The following is a 12,172-nucleotide window of genomic DNA, read 5'->3' on the forward strand; positions in this document are numbered from 1 at the left end:
AACTGAGAATACAAGTCCCGAACTCTTGAAGGTGGTATCACAGGTTGATAGGATCACAAAGAGAAGCTTTTGGCACATTGGCCTTCATAGATCAAAGTATTGAGTACAGGAGATGAAATGTTAGATGTTGAAGTTGAATAAGACATTGGTGAGGCCTGATTTGGAGTATTGTGTGCTGTTTTGGTCACCTACCTACAGGAAAGCTGCAAATCAGGTTGAAAGAGTGCAGAGAAAAATTACAAGGATATTGCTGGGAGTGGAGGACCTGAGTTATAAGAAAAGATTGAATAGGTTAGGATTTTATTCCTTGGAATGTAGAAGATTGAGGGGAGATTTTATAGGATATACAAAATTATGAGAGGTACAAATGGGGTAAATGCAAGCAAGCTTCTTCCACTGGGATTGGGTGGAAGTACAACTAAAGGTCATTGGTTATGGGTGAAAGTTGAAAAGTTTGAGTGAAACATGAAGGGAAACTTCTTCACTTAGAGGGTGTGGAGGGTGTGGAACAAGCAGCCGGGGCAAATGGTGCATGCAAGCTCGACTTCAACGTGTAAGAGACATTTGGATAGGTACATGGATGGTAGAGGTATGGAGGGCTATGGTCCCAGTGCAAGTTGATGGGAGTAGGCAGTTTAAATGGTTTGGCACGGTAGGGCCTGTTTCTCTGCTGTACTTTTCTATGACTCTATGACTCAATGACTATTTGTGGACCTTGCCTTATGGCTTTCGCTCCGAGCAATAATTGCACTTTAAGGTCATTGGTGGTAAGTTACAGTGTAATTTCACATATAAATATAAATGGTTATTCTAATTTTGGTGTTGTTCGCCTACTAGAGGAAGCAATTATCCTATATCTGGCCCATGAAAAGCTTCAATTAGATAATATCTCACTTTTCTAACCTCAGGGGAACACAAGTTTAGCTTATGCAATTTGGTCTTCTCATTTAACCCTTAGGTGCTGATAATATTAATAAATGTAACCATCCTAAGCCAAATCAACTGATCCAATGTTACTGTGAGGTTGCATTCCTAGAAAGCAGTGTATCACTGTATTCCATAATGTGAAATCTGCATGTGAGCACCAAGAAACATGAGCTGATATTAAAATATATTTAGTGCTCATTTATTTACTTTTTTCATATAAATTCCGCATCACAAAATTTTATTCCAGATCTGAAATTTTTGGGTAATTATTTGTGAATTTCTTTTTTCTCGATTGGAATATCTCCGGGATTGATGCTGGGTCTACAGTTGATTAGCATACTTATTAAGGATTTGATTAGCATACTTAGTAAGTTTGCATAATTAGTAGTTTGTGGATGACACCAAAAATGTTGATGTGGTGGTCAATGGAAAAGTTGTTTAAGGATTCAACAGAATCAAGATCAACCAGAAAAGTGGTCCCAAGAACGACAAATGGAATTTAACTCCGACGAGTGCAAAGTGATGATTTTGGGAGGTTAAACACAGGGAATGGTAGGGCCCTGTGAGTATATAATACAGAGAAACTTCAGTATTGGGCACATGCACTTTAGCAAGGCATTTGACAAGGTTGGTCAAGAACATTCAGTCACTTGGCATTCAGGATGAGGTAGTAAATTGGATTAGACATTGGCTTTGCTAGAGAAGCCGAAGAGCGGAAGTAGCTGGTTGCCCCTCTGAATGGAGATCTGTGACTAGTGGAGTGCCACAGGGATCAGTGCTGGGTTGATTATTGATTATCATCTGTACCAACGATCTGAATGATAATGTAGAAAACTGGATCAGCAGATTTGTGGACGTCACCAAGATTTGGGGTGTAGTGGACAGCAAGGAAGACAATCATGGCGTTCAGCGGGAAGTGTAGGTACTGGAAAGATGGGCTGATGAGTGGGAATTTACTACAGACAAGTGTGAGGTGTTGCACTACGGGGGGGGGGGGCAGTACAAACCAGAGTAGGACTTACACAGTGAGCGGTAGGGCAATGAGGAGTAGATCAGAGGGATCAGGGAATCCAGAATTCCTTCAAAGTGGAGTCACAGGTAGATCGGCACGTAAAGAGAGCTTTTGGCACTTTGGCCTTCAGAAATCAAAGGAGTTGTGATGCTAAGTTGAAGTTTTATGAAGTGTTAATGAGATCTAACCTGGAATATTGTTTCTAGTTCTGGTCAACTACCTACAGGAATGATATCAATAAGATTGAAAGAGTGCAGAGAAAATTTAGGAAACCCAAAGTACTCTGCAGATGCTGGAGTCAAAGCAACACTCACAACACTCTGGAGGAACTCAGCAGGTCGGGCAGCATCCGTGGAAACGATCAGCCAACATCTCGGGCCGGAACCATTCATCAGCACTGAAGAGTGAAGGGGCAGAGGCCCTATAAAGAAGGTGGGGGGGGGGAGGGTGGGAAGGAGAAGGCTGGTAGGTGCCAGGTGAAAAACCAGTTTAAGGCATCCGTTAGTCTTGCGAGACCATGGATCTGCGCCTGGAAAGTCTTCACTCTCCAGGGTGCAGGCCTGGGCAAGGTTGTATGGAAGACCAGCAGTTGCCCATGCTGCAAGTCTCCCCTCTCCATGGCACCAATGTTGTCCAAGGGAAGGGCATTAGGACCCATGCAGCTTGGCACCAGTGCTGTCACAGAGCAATGTGTGATTAAGTGCCTTGTTCAAGTACACAACATGTTCCCTCAGCTGGGGCTCGAACTCACGACCTTCAGGTAGCTAGTCCAATGCCTTAACCACTTGGCCACGTGTCCACACAAAAACCAGTAAGGGGAAATATAAAGGCATGGGGGGGGTGAAGCAGCGAGGTGATAGGCAGGAAAGGTGAAGAAGGAATAGGGGAAAACACAATGGGTAGTAGAAGGAGGCGGACCCATGAGGGAGGTGGTAGGCAGCTGGGGGAGGGGGCGGAGTGAAATAGGGATAGGGGAAGGGAGGGGGAGGGAATTACCGGAAGTTGGAGAATTCAATGTTCATACCAAGGGGCTGGAGACAACCTAGATGGTATATGAGGTGTTGCTCCTCCAACCTGAGTTTAGCCTCATCATGGCAGTAGAGGAGGCCATGTACGGACATATTCAAGTGGGAATGTGAAGCAGAGATGAAGTGGGTGGCTACCGGGAGATCCTGTCTGTTGTGGCGGACGGAGCGGAGGTGCTCGACGAAGCGGTCCCCCAATCTGCGTCGGGTTTCACCGATGTAGAGGAGACCACACCGGGAGCACTGGATGCAATAGATGACCCCAACAGACTCACAAGTGAAGTGTTGCCTCACCTGGAAGGACTGTTTGGGGCTCTGAATAGTGGCAAGAGAGGAGGTGTAGGAACAGGTGTAGAGGGACTGAGAGACACCGGTTGGTGCTCAGATCTCCCAGTGAGAGCGAGGGACAGAAAGACCCCAGTCAGTTTACAGATCTCTTTCTGAGAAAGAGGGACTGAAAGACCCCGGTCAGTGCACAGATCTCCCTCTGAGAGACACTGGTTAGTGGACAGATCTCCCCCCTGACAGATGTTGCGGGAGTTGAGGACACGAGTTATGGGAAAGATTGAATAGGTTCGGATTTTATTCCCTAGAATGGAGAAGATTGAGGGAAGATTTGATCGTGGTATACAGAATTATGAGGGGTATAGATAGGGTAAATACAAACAGGCTTTTTCCGCTGAGGTTGGGTGAGACTAGAACTGGAGGTCATGGGTTAAGGGTGAAAGGTAAAATGTTTAAAGGGAACATGAGGTGAAACTTCTTCGCTCAGAGGGTGATGAGATTGTGGAACGTGCTTCCAGTGGAAGTCATTTAATGTCAATTTGATTTCAACATTTAAGAGAAATTTGGATGGGAGGTGTACGCAGGTATATGGTCCGGTTGCAGGTCAATGGACAAGGCAGAGTAATAGTTTGGTATGAATTTGATGGGCTGAAGGGCCTTTTTCTATGCTGTAGTGTTCTTTCATTCCGTTTCCCGGAAAGAGGCGACGCACAGGTAGAGAAGGTGGTGAATGGCACACTTGACTTTATTGGACAGTGTATTCAGTATGAGAGTTGGGACATTGGGCCACAACTGTACAATACACTGGTGACACCACTTCTGGAATAATTTATGGAGTTCCAGTCGCCATACTATAGGAAGGATGTGATAGGAAGCTAAAGAGGGGCAGAAAAGATTCACAAGAAAGTTGTCAGGACTGGAGGGCTTGGACTGTGAGTAAACACTTGGGACTCTTTCCCTTGAAGGAAGGAGAGTCTGTTCTGAGTAACTCAATGATTGCCTAAATCCCATAGGGGCAAATTTCCATCACTCAAATGCCTATAATGTTGGTCACTTGTGTATTGTTCCTGAGGTGTGCTGTCTAGAACTAAATATAGTACTTTCAGTCGAAGGCTTTCTCCTACTGAAGCATAATTTCCTTGGTACTCCAGTCTCTTTCAAGTTAATAATCTATATTCTATTAGCTTCTTTAAATCATTTTTATTTGTTAACCTGGGTATCCAAATTACTTTCTCCCCATGGTTTCTCTGTGAGGTGGGAAAAAGCAATTCAAAGTTTAAAAAGTTCACAGTAAATTAATTATCAAGGTACATTCATGTCTCCGTATACCATAGAATAGTAACCATAACAGAATCAATGAAAGACTACAGAGAAAAAAAATACAGTCGACATTTTGGGCCCAGATCCAGCATCTGCAGATTTTCTTTTATTTGAAAGACTGTCTAACTTGGGCGTTCAACCAGTGTGCAAAAGAGAACAATCTATGCAAATACAAATGAAAGAAATAATACTAATAAATAAATAAACATTAAATATTGAGAACATGAGATGAAGAGTCCTTGAAAGTGAACCCATAGGATGTGGGAATATTACAATGTTGTGGCAAGTCAAGCGGAGTGAAGTTATTCCCTTTGGTTCAAGAGCCTCATGGTCGAGAGGCAGTAACTTTTCCTGAACCAGGTGCTGCAAGTCCTGAGGCTTCTGTACCTTCTTCCTGATGGAAACAGCTAGAAAAGAGCATACCCTCGGTTGTGGGAGTCTGGTGATGCTGCTTTCCTGCAACAGCGTTTCATGTAGATGTAAATAATGTATTTTTAAAAAAAAACAAGATTCCAGTAGAGTTTTGAAGTGTAGATGTTGAGAGGACATTTCCACTTGAGGTGACATCTGGCATCAGGAGGCATAGCTTCAGTATTAAAATAAGTCACTCATTTAAAATGGAGATGAGGAGCAATTTCTTCTCTCAACCAGTCATGGACTTTTAGAATTCTCTACAAGTCTTTTAAGGTTCTCAAAAGAGATCAGTGATGGAGTGAGTGAACTTGAGCGAAGTTAACACCTCTGGATCAAGGTTGAGGAGTAGTAACTGTTCCTGAACCTGCTGATGTGAGTCTTGAGGCTCCAGTGCCTTCTTCCTGATGACAGCAGGGAGAAGGGAGCATGGCCTGAGTGATGGGGGTCCCAGATGATGGACACTGCTCGTTGAATGCTAGAGCAAACTTGTTGAACCATAGGAGTTGCTGCTATTTCTGACAGCATAAGAAATCAACAGCATCACATTCTGAGCAGGACGAAATTGCAGGAGAGCATTGTTTAGCGAACACGAGCTACAATATTGTCAAACTTGTTCTGGCATGGTTCTTCCAAAATTCAGCTCTCTGCTGTAAGCCTGGAATTGTGAAATTACTACATTTATAAATCCACACTATGTACCACTGATTGTAAGAAAACACAATCAGGTCTGTGTTCTGCAAAGAACAGGCAATGGATACTGAACAGAACAAGATATCTTGGCTGTTATTCAACTGTGCGTACTGTATCACCCCAGCCACAAGGGGAGAATGAGTTCCACAGAATTAACAAAGCAACCGGGCAGGTTTTGCAGGTAGAGGTTAATACATCATGCCAATTACCTATCCAAAATGGACAGCATATTTATGTTACAATATGTCACAAATTGCCAAAATTTAAGGGCTTATTATCCACAAATCTCACCACAGAAAGTAGGGCTGGCACTAAATGGTGTAAGAATGCCTTTAATAATAATATTCATGTCCCTGCAAGGCAATGAAACTTTTCAGCCCAGAAAGGGAGCAATCAGATCTTGGCCCAAAACGCTGACTGTTCATTCATTTCCATAGGTGCTGCATTCCTCTTGCGTTTTGTGTGTGTTGCTTTGGATTTCCAGCGTCTGCAGGCTTTCTCATGTTAACCATCTAAATTGTTGCATTCCTATGTTAGCAACTTTTTCATGGAGATTTAGAAAAAATGTTCATTTTTACCTTTAATGCTTTTTAAAATATTGTCCTTTTTTTTGTCTTTCACCCTCTCAATTTACCTTTTCATCCCCCACTTTGTTTCTCTTTTACCCAGTTTGATCCAACTTCATCTGGTTTCCCTTCACAGTCGTCTCTATGTCTCATTATTTATGAAACTCTGTTCTTTAAGGAGATGGAATATTGGTAAGGTTGTTTCTCTGTAGTCGAGTCACATGTTTATTCAGCTACAACAAGCCATGTAAGCAAGGTAATGCTCAGAATCATCTTGAACAGAGTGAGACCTCGAGCAGAAGACATCATTGGCGAGGAACAAGCAGGCTTCCGTAAGGGCAGAAGCACCATTGAGCAGATTTTCAACCTCCGCATCCTCTGTGAGAGACACCTTCAGCACCAGAGAGAGTTCTACCACGTCTTCATAGACTTCAAGAAGGCATTTGACAGAGTCTGGCATGATGCCTTACGGGCCACCATGAAGAAATTCAACATGGGGCAGAAGCTGATGCATACAATCCATCAGCTTTACGCCAAGGCAATCAGTGCAGTGCTTGCTCAGGGCACCATTGGGGAGTGGTTCCATACCTCTATAGCAGTCTGTCAGGGCTGCCTCCTCTCCCTCACTACCTTCAACAACTTCCTGGAACGAATCATGAGTGTTGCCCTTGAAGATCATGTGGGCACAGTCAGCATCGGAGGGGGGAACATCACAAACCTAAGATTTGCTGACGACATTGATGGACTTGCAGGAAAAGAGGACAGAATGGCCAACCTGGTCAGCCATCTTGACAGAGCCTCTACAAAGTTTGGAATGGAAATAAGTGCCAAGAAAACCAAGCTCATGGCAAATGCCAACGGTGCCAAAACAACAGACATCTCAGTCCATGGTCAGAAACTTGAGACAGTGCAGCAGTTCAAATACCTGGGGGCAATCATCAGTGATGAAGGATCAAGACCAGGAGTCCTGGCAAGAACCGCACAGACAATGACTGCACTATCCAAACTCAAGACAATATGGAGGGACAGCAATATCACCATGAAGTACAAGATCAGACTCCTGCGTGCACTGGTATTCTCCATCTTCCTGTACGCACGTGAGACATGGACCCTCACAGTAGAGCTACAGAGGAAGATACAGACATTGGAAATGAGATGCTACCGTAACATCTTGGGCATCTCATACTTGGACCACATCACAAACGAGCAGGTCTGCAAGACCATCCAGCGCCACATTGGCCCCCATGAAGATCTTCTCACAATGGTGAAGAAAAGAAAGCTGAGATGGTACGGCCACGTAACAAGATCCAGTGGCCTTGCAAAGACCATTCTATGGGGAATTGTGGAGGGGAAAAGGAGAGGTAGACACAGGAAATGATGGATGGACAACATTAAAGAATGGACAGGGAAAACATTTGCGGTGACCCAGGCTCTGGTACACAACCGCGACAGATGGGACAGACTGGTGCAAAGCTTGCTGTGACGGCACTCCAATGACTCCACCAGGAGTTAAGGGCGCAAGGCAAGGCAACAAGTTAGAAGGCAAAAACAAAGTATTCTAGCTGAAAGTTGAGGGAATGTTTTATTAATGGGATATAGGGTGAGGTGTTAAATGCAGTAAGGTCTGTTTGACTAAGGGAAACATTCTGTGAATTAAATGTTTGTAAGTAGTGACCTTTGGATCTCTCATCTGGCTCAGAATGCTCAGTGTTCACCTGATATTTCTCATGTGGATGTCATCTGAGATGTTCTGCAGGAGTCACCTTTCATCCACAGTTACATAAAGACTTGCCATTGTACACCCAGTCATGTGATTACTTGTTGACCACCTCTGTTATTCCTGGAAGTATTGCAAGGGCAAAGTCACAGGGAGTTCTGCACAAGCTCGGAACGCAGCAACATGTAAACACTGATTCCGAGGAGGCTTTCACCCCCAAACGTTTCATCATGAAATGAGTTCCCACGTGGATCAATTGGTTTGTTTCCAGATCAAACTGGTGTGGGGCAGGAGCAGATCCGTGTGGTAATCCCTGAAGCCCACTGTGCCTTTCTCTTTAGATTGCAGACAACATAGGTTGGGGTAATTCTATAAAAAAAAGCCTTGTGGGTTTGAAGGGCAGTCAAGACCTCCTCCCTCAGTCATTTGGTGTTAAAAATCCAACTTGCATGATTTCCAAGAAGGGTGGGGGATTTACCCTTGGCTTTAAAGTAGCATGGTGGCTAGTACGACACTATTACAGCTTGGGGTGTCAGAGTTCAGTGTTCGATCCTCTGTAAGGAATATGTATGTCTCCCTGTGGAATCTGTGGTTTCCTCCGGGTGCTCCGGTTTCCTCCCACAGTTCAAAGATGTATCGGGTCGTTTAAATGGTCGTTGTAAATTGTCCTGTGATTAGGTTAGGGGCTAAGTCAAGGTTGCTGGGCGGTGCAGTTCAAAGGTTGGAAGGACAAGTTCTATGCCCTATCTCTAAATAAAAATAAACAAAGGAAAATTTTACTTTTAGAATTACAATTCAGAAGATTCAGAACATCTATCTATCCATCCATATCCTCTATTCCTAGATTAAATAGTGTTGCTTCATTTTTTTCTCAAGCTTGACTTACTTTCTTAGTACGTATAACAAAGAAGGACCTAGAAAGATCCCTTGTTCCCTAAGTGTTCCTCTGCAAATCTGATGTTTTTATTAAGCAGGAGATCCCTAATATTGTACATTCCTTTATTGAATATATCTGGTCTCTGAGGTTGAAAGTCAGAAATCAATGTCTAAGTTAGAGGCTCCCAACCTGCGGTCCACAGACCCTTCGGTTAATGGTAGGGGTCCATGGCATAAAAAGGGTTGGGAACCCCTGGACTAAGTCTATCTACTTTTTATTAACAACTTGCATTTATATGGCTCTTTGAACAGAGTGAAAAATCCCTAAGTAATCATCATCATCATTATTGCCATGTCATACAACATGGGTGATCACGGTCTTCAATCTGTCTCTCATCTGAGAAGTTCCAGTAAACTCTTCAAAACTTTTACCTGTCCATCCCTTGAGGTAACTCATGAATGTCGTGCACTGTTGACTGCAACTTTTTCTTTCATTCCTGCAAGATGTTCCAGCTTCTCTTTCCTCAGTACGTCTCCCAGAAATTCCAGCTGCCGTGTCCTGATTGATGATACCAGCTCTCTTCTCATTCCGGATTTTTTCAACACTTCCTCACTTCTTACTCTGTCCTTCCAGGATATTTTCAGCATTCTACTCCAAAATCTGATTTCTGCAGCTTTGAGTCTTCCCACATCTTGTCCAACATTCGCTTCCTTACGTTAGTGTAGAACTACAACATTCTCAGTTTCGTACCCACAGAAATGATGTTATTCTTCAGTATCTTGTTCAAACGCTCAAATGTGCATTTAGCAAACCCAGTCCTTTTCCTAAGTTCAACCTCAGCCCTGCCGTCAGATGCTCTTGTGCTCCCATGCTTGTTTAATTGTTTCGTTGCCCACTTTCGGTTCGCAGTTCAGCATTATTCCCCAAGCAATATCACACAAAAATACGATAAAGAACCCAGTGAACAGCTCTTAGAACAGGCGACGAAGTGTGTTTTGAGGAACATTTTAAAGGAAACTTCAGAAGGGAACCTCAGACCTTGGGGCTTAAGCAGTTGATGGGATGGATGTCAATGGGTGGGCAAAGACCAAGAGGCCAGGACTAGAAGAACACAGAACTCTCAGAGGATTGTATGATATGAAGACCTCACAAAGAGTTCATTGAAAGACTTAAATACAACATAAGTACAAGATAGATATAACAATTGTAACGAAATATTCCAAATGCAGAACTTCAGCTGGAGCAGAATGTACAATATTCTGCCACCTTGTGGTGGGCTCCGTTATTGTTTCAACACTTGGATTTTCTAGGCCTCTGCTGCTGCCAGATTTCCTCTTGTCAAAGGTCAAAGTAAATTTATTATCAAAGTATATATATGTCACCACATACAACCCTGAGATTCATTTTCTTCTGGGCATTCACAGTAAATATAAGAAACCCAACAGAATCAATGAAAGATTGCACCCAACAAAGAGGATATACAACCAATATGCAAAAGATAACAAACTCCGCCAGTACAAAAAGAACAACAATAATAATAAATAAATAAGAAATAAATATCGAGAACATGAGATGAAGAGTCCTTGAAAGTGAGACCATAAGTTGTGGGAACAGTTCAGTGATGATGCTGTAGAAGGTGTCATTTAGGTACCATGACTTTTCTAATACTGGACAAAGATTTTCTGTCCTTCCCCATGGGTCTGTCAGGTTTGGTCTACTGAGAGCCAGTATAGACTGCCTCTGTGCTGTGAGCATTCTGTAGTTCTTTGTTCCATGCTGGGTCTGGAGGTAGGAAGAGGAGGCAGAGATTACTCTTCCCAAATCAGTTAGGGTTTTCTTGATGCCAAGCCACGTGACAGGATTGATTGAACACACAGTACTGTGCAAAAGTCCTAGGCTTTTGTGTGGTAGTGTATTTGTCAACGTGGAGTGGAAAGCATGGTTATAAATCTGGTGGAAGCAAAGGATGCTCGGAGTTGCGAGGGTGGAATACGAAGGGGTGTGGGACCCGTGGCAGACAAGGAGTGCGGAATGGGGGTGCAGACACACTCAGCCCTGAGATACCAGGCGAGGCCATTTGATTCCAAATCATTGGTTTATTAATCATTACAGAATGTCTCTCTGATGCTTCCTGCTCCCTTTCCCTTTTCCTAACCACGATTCCCCTCTCCCTGCCCACTTCCCACTCTCAGTCCACAACAGAGACCCATATCAGAATCAGGTTTATCATCACTCACATATGTCATAAAATTTGTTTTTTATTTGTAGCAGCAGTTTAGTGCAACACATAAAATTACTCAGGATTTCTGCTCTGTGGGTACTGTTATCTGTAACATTGATCACGATAATCTAAAGATGGCACTGTCGATAATCTGGGTACTGAACTGAAGTGTTGGCTCAATTCTCGGACTTGGGACTTTGATGCAATGAGTTGACTCTGAAGTGAGAGCCATAGTTGACACATTGAGTGTCTGATTGCACAGGGCGGAAGCCACTCAGGCCCATTGCAACTCCAATATCAGAAGCCATGTTTTGTTGACTGAAATGAACTGATTGTAAAAATAAAAATAGAACATGAAAAGGAGAATTGTTTCGCACTTTGCAATCCTTCAGTCTTCAATTTGTCTCAGTGGAGCTAAGGAAGAAGGATCCACGAATTGGAATGTGATCAACTGGACTGCAAAGGAATAGAAAACACTAAGATCCAGATATACAGTGAGTAGGAAACTATCACTTCATAAAATAGCATATCTGCCAACTTACCATGCCCAATACATGGGATATCAGCTCGTGTGATTTCAGAGACTTGGCAGTTTGTAATAACAGATTAACTATTGTGAGATGGCATTTCTACATTGGCATTGCTAAAAGTTACACTCTTTGCCATGTTGATGTCAAATACGCCAAAATACTCCGCCAATTCCTTTTGGAATATGTTGAAACCTAAAGAGAGTGAAAGTGAGTTTTTTTTTAATTGCATAGTTTTGAGAAGTTTAATACTGAAAAAAATGCCAGGGAGAATGAAAACCCTGCTGAAAAGTGAGGAGATGCTAAAAGTCCTCTTCTTCAGTTTACAAGCACGTATCTTCCGAACCAGTTCTCTCCTCCTCCATGCTCGTTATTGTCCTCAGCTGTTTAAATAAAAAATGCCTTCACCTATTTTGTTCTTATTCTACCCTTCCTATTGGAGCAAAATTATTTTTGTTCATTGACTAGGACAACATGTTCCCAATTCTGTTTAGTATGTTTAAAGGTTGAGGAAATTTGCATGTTATTTTCTCTTTCATTGAAAGTTGCTTTGCTGAGCTTTCACATGTGATTGCATCCTTGGACCTCCTC

The sequence above is a fragment of the Mobula hypostoma genome, chromosome 26 (genome assembly GCF_963921235.1).
Source record: "Mobula hypostoma chromosome 26, sMobHyp1.1, whole genome shotgun sequence".
Taxonomy (NCBI): Eukaryota; Metazoa; Chordata; class Chondrichthyes; order Myliobatiformes; family Myliobatidae; genus Mobula; species Mobula hypostoma.